At 38.1% G+C, this 10,609-nt stretch overlaps 1 non-coding gene across 1 annotated transcript; it reads right to left on the reverse strand.

The window, feature by feature from the left end:
• Positions 1–281: 281 nt before the first annotated feature.
• LOC138814416 (U6 spliceosomal RNA) lies at positions 282–388 on the reverse strand. Its single transcript, XR_011367995.1, has one exon. It is a non-coding gene; the product is annotated as a U6 spliceosomal RNA (small nuclear RNA).
• Between the last annotated feature and the right edge of the window lie 10,221 nt (positions 389–10,609).

Raw genomic sequence — 10,609 nt, forward strand, 5'->3', positions numbered from 1 at the left:
ATGCTGATTAATATTCTATTTGGTCTTCATTTAAAAATGGTTATGTGATCAGCAAAATTGTTTTATAAATTGAATAATTAGGTATCATCTATCAGCAATGGGTAAATTCTGGAGATAGAGTGGATCAGACTTCTAAAAAGGTTAATAATGATAAGGAGTATTAAAACTATATGTTATTGTTGTCAGGTTTATAATAGACATATAATCTACATATATTTTATTTACAAAATTGATATCATAACGTTGGTGTATTAGAAGGAAATTTCTTCTCTCCATTTCTCTTTAATATGGAGTGCTTCACAAATTTGTTTGTTATCCTTGTGCAAGGGCCATGGTAATCTTTTCTGTATTGTTCCAATCTTAGTATATGTGCTACCAAAACAAGTACTCTTCTTTCATCTTTTTTTCTTAAGTAAATATAAGATATATGAAATGTAATTGCTTGTCATAATAACTGTGAAAGGTATGTTTTCAAACAATGTACACCAAACATCTTCAGGTGTTTGGCTAATAGGAAAAGATCATGAGGATTTAAATTTATAAGTACACACATTTATGAGGAATCCCTTCCTGTCCCCAAGAAATTAAAAAGTTTAAAAAATGGAGAAGAGTATAGTATTTATTTATTAAAATAAAGGTTAATGTGTATCCATTGTTTATTGTGTCTAGAAAATTGGGGCTGGGAAGTTGGCTCAGTGGTAGAGAGCTTGCCTTGCATGCCTGAGGACCTGGGTTTGATTCCTCAGCACCACATAAGCAAAAAGAAAAAAGCCGGAAGTGGTGCTGTGGCTCAAGTGGTAGAGCGCTAGCCTTGAGCTGAAGAGCTGAGGGACAGCGCCCAGGCCCAGAGTTCAGGCCCCATGACCAGACCCCCCCAAAAAAAGAAAATTTTTGAGGACCTAGTATCAACACACAAATGTAGAATCTCCTTTTCACAGAGAAGATAATAAAGGTTTAGATAGTTGAACTTCTTGTGTAGAATGTGGTTAGCAATGAGTACAGGTCCTGTGAACTCAGGCCATCCAGGTCCAGATCTAAAGTTATATATTAGTTTTATCTCTTACTTTCGCTCTTATTATGTATTATTAGGACGAAGGGCATCATTAGCACATGTTGCTATTTCTTACCATTTTTCAACTGCAAGATGTCTGTGTTGAAAGTACAAATGCAACAGTACTAAAGTGACAGCCATGGACAGAACTTTGGAAATCGTAAAATGTGTTACTATGTATGTCCACTAAAAAGATGTTGGGAATGGTTCAGTGTGAATATTAGCCTACCTAGTCTTTTCGCTATGCAGAAGCACTGTATTGTATAGACATTCATGAGCAATAATTCTGAAAATGTTATAGGTTAGCAAATTCTTTAAATATGATATGAGTGCTAGTTGTTTATATGACATCATTTTGTGATATTCTATTCACCAGTCCTGTTCCCTGCATGTCCAAATATGGTGACTATTTGCATTTATTTTGTGTAGGACAATGAGTAAATAACACTTCTTGGTATGAATTATACTTAAATACATACTAGAAGAAAGCAGTACTATTTATTTTTGTAGAGCAGCTGAGCTTTTATTGGGTATCATTCAGATAATTGCAAAGCATGAGACACAAAATTCACTTGCCCAGGCTGAGTGCCAGTTGGGGACAAGGCTGGAGGACAGAGCTTACACTTTGAGGGCCGAAGGGTACAAAGAACAAGGTGACAAGGAGGTGTCCAGCAGCTGGGTCCCATGTGGGCTGGCTGGGAACCCTCCCCACCCCCATCCAAGCCTCCCTCTCTAAGGACACAGAAGTGGGCCATGTCTAATCAGTCTTCGAAGCAGAGGCGGCGGCAGGTGCTGCTGCGCTGGCGGCGGCCGGAGGCGCGGCGTCTGGGGGGCTGAGGGTCCTGGATGGGGGAAGGAGGCAGGGGCTGGAGTTCTGAGCTGGAGGAGGGCCACGGTGTCCAAATGCTAAAGCTGGAATCCCATTCTATCACAAGGGCCAGGCAGAGAGGAGGCCCTCGAGATGGACCCTGTAAGGCCGGCCTGGGGGCTGAGCGGGGTGGAGAGTGGAAGCCGCCAGCAGAGGTTGAGGAGCCCCACGGATCAGGGGCCGCAGTAGACACGTGGGCTTCCTTGAAGGGTTGCCCCACGGGAGCAGCGTTGTCCTGGGGGGCTTGCTTCTTCAGCGTGTGCTGGCTCATGGATGAGAACCTGCTTTGGAGTCTGGAGACCGTGCACTGTGCTCGCAGGCCGATGCCACTCGGGTCCGCACAGGCCTGTGGTGCTTGTGGGTGCTCAGGTAGCGAGATAGGCTCGGGAAGGCTCCTCTCGACCATGTTCCTGGAAGGTGAGAGAGGATACCACTGCTGGAATGCTCCCTGAAGATGGTTGCTCTCGGGGGTGCCCGTTGACTCCTGGCTCCTGCTGTCTGGCGATCCTGGTATGACCACCATGCCCGCTGCGCCCGCTGTACCGTGCAATGCTGGATCAGTCATGGATTCCACTTGGTAGCGACCCAGTCTCCTGGCTGAGTGAGGAAGAGAGTGCCAATGGGTTGTCTGGGCCTCCATTTATACCAGCCAGCCAGTAGGGTGTGGCTAAATCCCATCAGGGCAAGGTGGGCCAGAGGTTGAGGTACTGGGGTGTGGAAATCACTTGGGCCAGATTAGGGAGGGTCCAGGCAGGCAGATTGGGTTAAACCAGTCTGAACCACAGGGGCCCTTGCCATGTTCGGGAAGGGGCTGCTGGGAGGCAAAGGTGGGGGGGGGGCAGAGCAGTTCGAGCTTAGTCCACAGGGCTCAGGCAATACACTTTATGGTCTGGACAACGGTGGCAGGATGTCTCCCCATGACACACCCTAGCACACATGTGCTCTTGGGGAAAGAAGCTGAAGCCAGAGTGCCAGGGAAACTCATGCTTATTGTAGCCAAACGCTGGGGTCAACCAGGGAACCAGGGTGATATATAAGGATCTAGCCTAGCTCTAGGTAAGCATTCTAATACTAAATTGAAGAGGGGTGGAGGGAGCGCAAATCTTTAGCTTGTTCCTGAATTTAGAGGAAATGGCTTTAGCTTTTCGCCATTAAATATAATGATAGCTGTAGGTTTGTCATGCACAGCTTTTATATAGAGAGGAATGTCCCATGGATTCCTAGTTTCTGCAGAGCTTTCATCATAAAGTGGTGTTGAATCTTGTCAAATGCTTTTTCTTTGTCTATGGATATGATCACATGGTTCTTATCCTTGATCTTGTTGCTGTAATGAATTACATTAATTGAGTTACATTTATTGAACCAGCTTTGTGTCCCTGAAATGATTCCTGTTTGATCATAGTGTATGAATTTTTTGATGAACTGTTGAAGTCCATTGGCCAGAATTTTGTTGAGAAGATTTGCAACAATGTTCTTCAAAGAAATGGGTCTATAGTTCTTTGTTTAGATGAGTTCCTCCTATATCTTTTGAGGTAAGGGTTATGCTAGTTTCACAGAAAGAGTTTGGGAGTGAACTTTCACTTTAAATTTCATTGAAGTGTTGGAGGAATATTGGTTTGAGTTCTGCTTTGAAGACCTTGTAGAACTCAGCTGTGAATCAATCTGGTCCTGGGCTTTTCTTAGATGGGAAGTTTCTTATTGCTGTTCCTATTTTGATGCTTGGTATGGGTCTGTTTAGTTCATTTAAATCTTCTTGGTTTAGTTTGGGCATATTAGTATTCTTCTATTTCTTCCAGATTCTCCAATTTGTTAGCATAAAGGTTTGAAAAATAGTCCCTTATAATGTTCTGAACCTTGTTTGTTTCTGAGGTGATGTTTCCATTCTCGTCTCTGAGTTTGTTTATTTTGGTGTGTTCTCTTCTTTCTCTGGTAAGATTTTGTAAGGGTCTGTTGATTTTGTTAATTTTTCCAAAGAACCAATTCTTTGTTTTGTTGATTCTTTCTATGTCTTTTTTTTTCTTTTTGAACTGTAATTCATTTAATTTTAATTATTTTTTCTGTCTACTGGATTGGCATTTGGCTTGTTCTTTTGTAAAGAGCTTCAGGTACATCATTGTTGGTTTCAGATAAATTGTTGGTTTTGGATATCTACACTTTGTTGACATCAAAACTCAGAGCTATACATTTTCCTCTGAGTACTGCCTTTCCTGTGTCCCAGCAGAGCAGGTAATTTAGATGTTCTTTTTTGTTAAATATCATGAATATTTGAATTTCCTTTCTAATCTCTTCCATGACTTACTGGTGTTTCAACAGTGTGTTGTTACAGGATTTTCTTTGGTGGTTTTTGGTGTTGAATTCTAATTTAATTCCCCTGTGGTCTGGGAGAATGCAGGACATAATTTCAATGTTCCTTTATTTGTACAGGTTTGTTTTGTGACCTAAAATGTGGTCTGTTTTGGAGGGTGCTCCAAGTGTTGCTGGGAAGAACGTGTATTCTGTTGCTACTGAATGAAATATTCTGTAGATGTGCATTAAGTTTAGTTGGTTTATGCAGTTGTTTAGATCTAAGGATTCTCTTTTGAGTTTTCACTGGATTGATCTATCTATTGGGGAGAGAGGTGTGTTAAAGCCACCAACAATCAATGTCTTTGGGTCTATGTGTGATTTTAGGGAATGTATTCTTGGATAAGTTTGGGTGCTTTGATATTTGGTGAATAGATATTTAGAATTGTGAGCTAATTGTTTTGGTTGAAATAAACTAAACTCAAAAAGTCTAATACCACGTTTTCTGGCTCACTTGTAGGGCATAGACCTAAAATGATGCTGATGACGATGATGATGGACAAGATGGGGAGCTACTTAGGATAGGTCCAAGGGTAAAGTGTATGAGGAGCTTCAGTGAAACTCATTGACTCTTGTCTGGAAAAGAAAGGAGGATCAAGAGGAAGCATGGAGCATGGTGCAGGCACAAATTCTTCCAAAGCATATGTACCAAAGCATCAGTGAAGCCCCTTGTGCTGTAAATGACCTTAAATATTGTGTCACCAAGGGGAGATGCAGTGGCTCGAGGTCCAGAGCTTAGAGGACCCAATTCTTGGGGAAGAACTGACTCAGTGAACACAATGGCCCTGCTCCCTCTGTTACACTAGGCTTTTTTGTTCCTCTGAAAACGTGAAGTGTTCATGAGCCTCATTACTCAGTTGGGTACTAGTGGCTCTTGTCTGTAGTTTTCCTAAAACAGCGGTTTTTAAAATTTGCTTGTCTTATTATTTTTCAAATCTATATTTTCAAGTATCTATTTACATGGATATTTACTTATATCAAGACAATATTTGCCGCCATTGAGAAAATGCCTGAGGTGTGGTATTGAATAAACTGTATTGTGTACTTGAGAGACGCAAGAGTTGAAGAATATTCTTCTAATCTATGATTTATTATCTAGTAGGCTTGCACAGTTACCTTTCCAAGCATCAGGGTTTTTAATGAATAAAAATGAGATTAACAATTACTTCCACTTTGTTTAAATGGAAAGTTATTTAAAAATGTTTAGTCAATTAAAATATCAATTCTAATTTATAATAATCCCTTCTATTTTTCTAATACTTCATTCTAATACTTTATTCATCTCAAATCTTAGAATTAAAGACTTTAAGGAGTCAAAAGCAAAAGTAAAAAGAAAATCATTACAATTATTTAACCTGGCTTATTTAATCCACATATAGCAGCGATTGTTATGATAGTAAACAAAAATCTTCCAATTTTCACTCAGTGATGCCTGAGGCAAAAACAAAAAGCAAAAACAAGACACTGGAAAACCAAATCATATATTTTCTAATGATATAACTCTTGCCTTCACTGTTGGTGTCTTTAATAGAAATTTTAACAACTCAAAGTATACATTTTGCTCTACTGGTAATAGTGTTCAGAAAAATGATTAAAAAGTACCTGTACTTTCCTTCATAAAAGCATACTGTGTCTATCAGTCTTGACAATTCCTATAAATAAATATCATTGCTTTCATTTTGATGAAGTAATCTATTGCAAAGAAACTTAACATTGTTGAGATTTAATGACTGGTAAATAAAAGATTAGTGTAGGAGCAAGTCAGGAAATCATCTTGATGGATTGATCACTGAAGTGTTCTTTTCTTTAAAATTAATTACACTGTAACTGAAAATACCAGCCTTATCTCTGTAAGAAAGTATTAGTGTCCAAAAGGTTTCCTCATTTCTTTAAGAGGGGGGGTCTACAAACAAAGTTTTATTTTTTCTTGGAACCCAAAAGTCTTTGTGGAAATTAAAATTATTTTTCTATACATGATTTTGTGAAAAGATAAGCTGTTTCTCTTGTTGCTACTGCTGTTGTAAAACTTGGATTGGCTGTAAATGTTGTAGAACTTGGAAATTTTACTTGAGGATTCAACTGTGCAGAAATTCCCTGATCAGGCTCATCTGGACCCAGGGGTCATCTGAGGCCTTCAGGGCGCAGCTGGGTTAGGATTTGGGGCTCTGGTTTAGCGAGATAATCATGTGAGTATCAAGAGCTCTAGGCATTCCCTTTATTCTCCCCATAAAGTAAAAGATGTGTCATTTGATTGCAATCGCCAGAGGACTGCCAAAATGGACCACATGGGGCTCTTGGCACATGGTTTGCCCTAGTTAAGGCTATTTTTTTTTTACGAGAATTGTGTGAAGGAACAAGGTCAGAAGACACACTTTTGTCTATTTACAATCTCACAACTTATTTTAAAAAGTACAAAATTTACGACATATCAGTTAATTGGTATTAATTTACCTTGTGCTGCTGAAGTTCTTTGATAACATAAGTTGCATTAAAGTGGCTTCAAGGTTCAGAGAAGCCTTACCTAAAGTAAGGACAGAAAGCTGATACAGATGCAAAGAAAACCCTAAAATACATAAGACACTGGTCCAAAGCCAGCCACGGAGCTATCACTGAGCAACTGAGGTCCTAAGGTATCAAAACACCCATGTGAAATGCTGGTTGAAGCCCAGAGCTGATTTGAGGCTTCGTAGAGTCCAGATGAGGAACAGATTATCTGGCTTACTGGATGGGGATGGAAGATAATTAGAGTAAATCACATTAAGTAGGGATGGAACCACTTAAAAGTTGCTATCCCAGGAACATTCTGGAATTCTGTGGATTCTTGACGTATATATTAGATGATCCAATGGCAGGTCTGTGTGTGACACTATGTCCCAGTACTTGGGATGTCTCCTTTTGTATAATTAAGGCAAGAGACTATATCTTGATGGGTCTGGGAACTTCAATAAATGCATACAAGGTGTTCCTGGTATGATTTGATATATTTATTGATGTAAATGCTTATTGGTATAGATCAGTATTATCAGTTTGTTCATTGTGTGCTAGCAGATGATAGTTGTTTATTTGATTAAAGATAAATAGGCTTCCTTGTGTTCTCAACTCTTAAATATTGGAGTAACTCAACTCTTAGTCTCTAATCTGTGGTTTTTTTACTCATTCTTTTAATGACATCCACCACACATAAAATATCATCCTTTAATTGATCATGCTAAATGTCAATGTTTATATTTGACATTCCACACATACATCTGTGGAGTATTTCTTTCTTATATAACTGTGTGCTTAAATTTCTATTTACATGTATTTAGGAAAACCAATCTATTGTTTCCTTAACTAGATGCCTGATTTTCACTCAAAATGTGTTCTTCCAGGTTTCTATTTCAGAAGAAGTAATTCCCACTTTCCAGGTACCTAGACTACAAGCACTGTAGTCAGCTTTCACACATTTATTTCTTTCACACCAAGCCTGCAGTCCAGCTGAAAATCCTACTGGGTTTGTCTTCAATTCATGTTAGAAATATGTTCCATAGCATTTCACTCATCTTGTTCAAGCCATAATCATTTCTCACCTGAAGGCTTGTTATAACTGCCATTAGTCAGTCTACTTGGATTATATTCTTGTTTTGCAACAGGGCATTTTCAACGCATAAGTCAACATAAAAATTTCCTACAATACTACTTTCAATCCTGAAGTGACTTCTTGTCACACTTAAAGGAAGCTGAAATTCTTACAATGATGTAGAATTCGCATGTATTCTGCATCATTGTCCCTTTCCTGAAGTCACTGGCCATGATGTTTCTCAGCCATTGGCTGCAGCTGTTCGGTCCTATTTACTTTTTTGAAATGTACTCATAACTGCCTCCCTCCCACGTATACACACGCACCCACACTTAGTTCATGTATTTATCTATTGCTGTATAAATCTCTTAACTAAAATATTACAAGGGATGTGAATTTATTTATTTATTTATTGCCAATACGAGAATGGAAATCAGGGTCTTCTTTACATTTTCTGTGTCAATAGTCTACCACTGGAGCCATGCCCTTGGCCCTTTTTGCCATTCCTTTGCAGATACAGTCTTTCACATTTGCATGGCCTGGCTTTAGTCTGTATCTGCCTACATTAACCTCCCAAAGGAACTGAAGGAACTTGCCACTGCACATGGCTTATTATTTAAGAATAGGGCCTTTTACTCACTTTTTGCTTATGCTGGGCTTATTCTTTATTCTTCAGATCTTGGTGTCCTAGTATCTGTGATAATAGTCATGCACCAACACACCTAGCAAGGGTGCTGACCCTGTGCCTTTTTTTATTTTACCACTTTTTTGTATTTAAACAACTCAGAACATTCTCAGGAACATATCAGACCTTAATACATTAGCTGAGTAAATAAATATGAGTAAGATGAACATGCCTTAAGCACATTTTGTTAAAATGGCTACATTTCCTCTTTATTGGAAAATGTCTTTTCAGCCAAATTCAAAGAATATTGGATTTATTTTACTTTATACTAAACCTGTGGTATAAATCACTTTCAAATCTTTTTGCATTGAGTCATACTGGGAAGAAAAGTGTGTTTCTCCCCTCCGTAGGAAACACACACAGAATTAACTTAGGAGGTGGTAGCAGGAAGACAGATACGACGTCTCTATTCAAAATGACTTATTCTTTTATTGAATTTTGCAAACAGAGTTATACTTGTAAGGAAATGGAAAGAACATCTGATCCTCATTATTAGATACTCATTTGACAATTCTGGGAAGAAGCAATCTTCATTCACATTTTCTGTCAGTATCTTAAAAGCTCTTGGGCCTTCCTGACAATGCAACCATGGGGAGACTTGTTTTGATGAAGTCTGTTGTTTTTTCTTTCATGATGAAGTGGAGGATGCACCTGTGTTGCTTTCCTTTTTCAGGAGAGCAGCAGCAGAACCCCAAAGAAACAGAGCACATTACTGCCATAAGGTGAAGTTTTCATAAAGGAAGTGGCTTAATCCCATGGCTTCTTCAAACATAGACATCATGTCTTTATACCCCAAATTTAGTGAACTGGAAAAACTTCAGACAATATAATTTTCTGTTCTTATATTAGATTGGATACACATGTTTAATACTTATACAATATCTTCTTAGAAGTATATGTGCTAAAAACTCCAAAATAGCAGAATTTCATAGAAAAGTACTTTTCTAAATCATATGTCAAGAGCTTTACTAAACATCTTAGGTTGCAATTGTCAGCATCAAATGATAAAGTCTTATTTATCTGTATTTTGATGTGTAGTTTCTATGTTTGTGACTCTTTTTCTATGTTGTTTTCTCCCACTAACTGAACCTGACTGTGTTACTTACAATATAATAAGAGTTTTGTTATTCCAAGCTAACAATGGAGGGCATACAGGAAAATCCTCGGGAGAAACGTAATTGCAAAGCAGCTCCTGAGTTTGTTGAAATCATTTCTAACTTAATAAAAAAAATCAGAGGCAAACAATAAAAATAACTTTATGCATGATCCCATTTATTTTCATATTGTATTCAGTAGTGGTAACTGCCTTTAATTGAGGATGATTATGGTCTCTAACTCCTCATTTTCTTTGTGAAGATCTTACTTATCAGGAACACTGCTCAGATTTTTGGGACACAAAAGTGGAATATGTGTATATTTGCAGCAATGAAAAAAATGTTTTACTGTGCCTGGACATTTATAGCATATTATTTTAACTGATATACTTTCTATAGCATATTCTAACTTCCTCAAATTTGAAATTTTTGAGTGATTGTGTCTCTCCACAGCATTGCAGCCTCTCTGAAATTAATAAAATTCCATTTTGTTGTATATAAACACATTAATTAATATAGGTATCCGTTCACTAATCTTGATTGTCAGTATTTTGTATAAGATAATGTACCTTGGATATGTTATCATTTCTAGACTTTTGGATCTCATTTTCTTTGGATGTCACACATCTGGAACTTCACAATTACATATTGTAAATAAGATGAACATTATACAAAGGGATCCAAATTTTTGCTACAACGTTTGTTATTAATATCCATTCAATAGCCTCTTGAATTTATGTACATCTTCTAACCTTGCTTTTGAGTGTTTGGACTCAACTAAAATTCCTATTTGGACAAAATGCAAATCACCAATTGCTTTTAGCATGTACTTTTGTACTATGAACGCTTTTTTTCAGGAGCACATATATGGCATTACACAAATATTACACATATATGTTTTGTTAATTCTGCTCTTCCATAGAAATGCACGTACACACACACTAGTACATAAGTGCATATATACATTTGTGAATGTGGTAGTTAACTATGTACCCTCATGTTATATGAT

The sequence above is a fragment of the Dipodomys merriami genome, unplaced genomic scaffold, assembly GCF_024711535.1.
Source record: "Dipodomys merriami isolate MVZ:Mamm:240054 unplaced genomic scaffold, mDipMer1.0.p SCAF_6, whole genome shotgun sequence".
NCBI classification, from domain to species: domain Eukaryota; kingdom Metazoa; phylum Chordata; class Mammalia; order Rodentia; family Heteromyidae; genus Dipodomys; species Dipodomys merriami.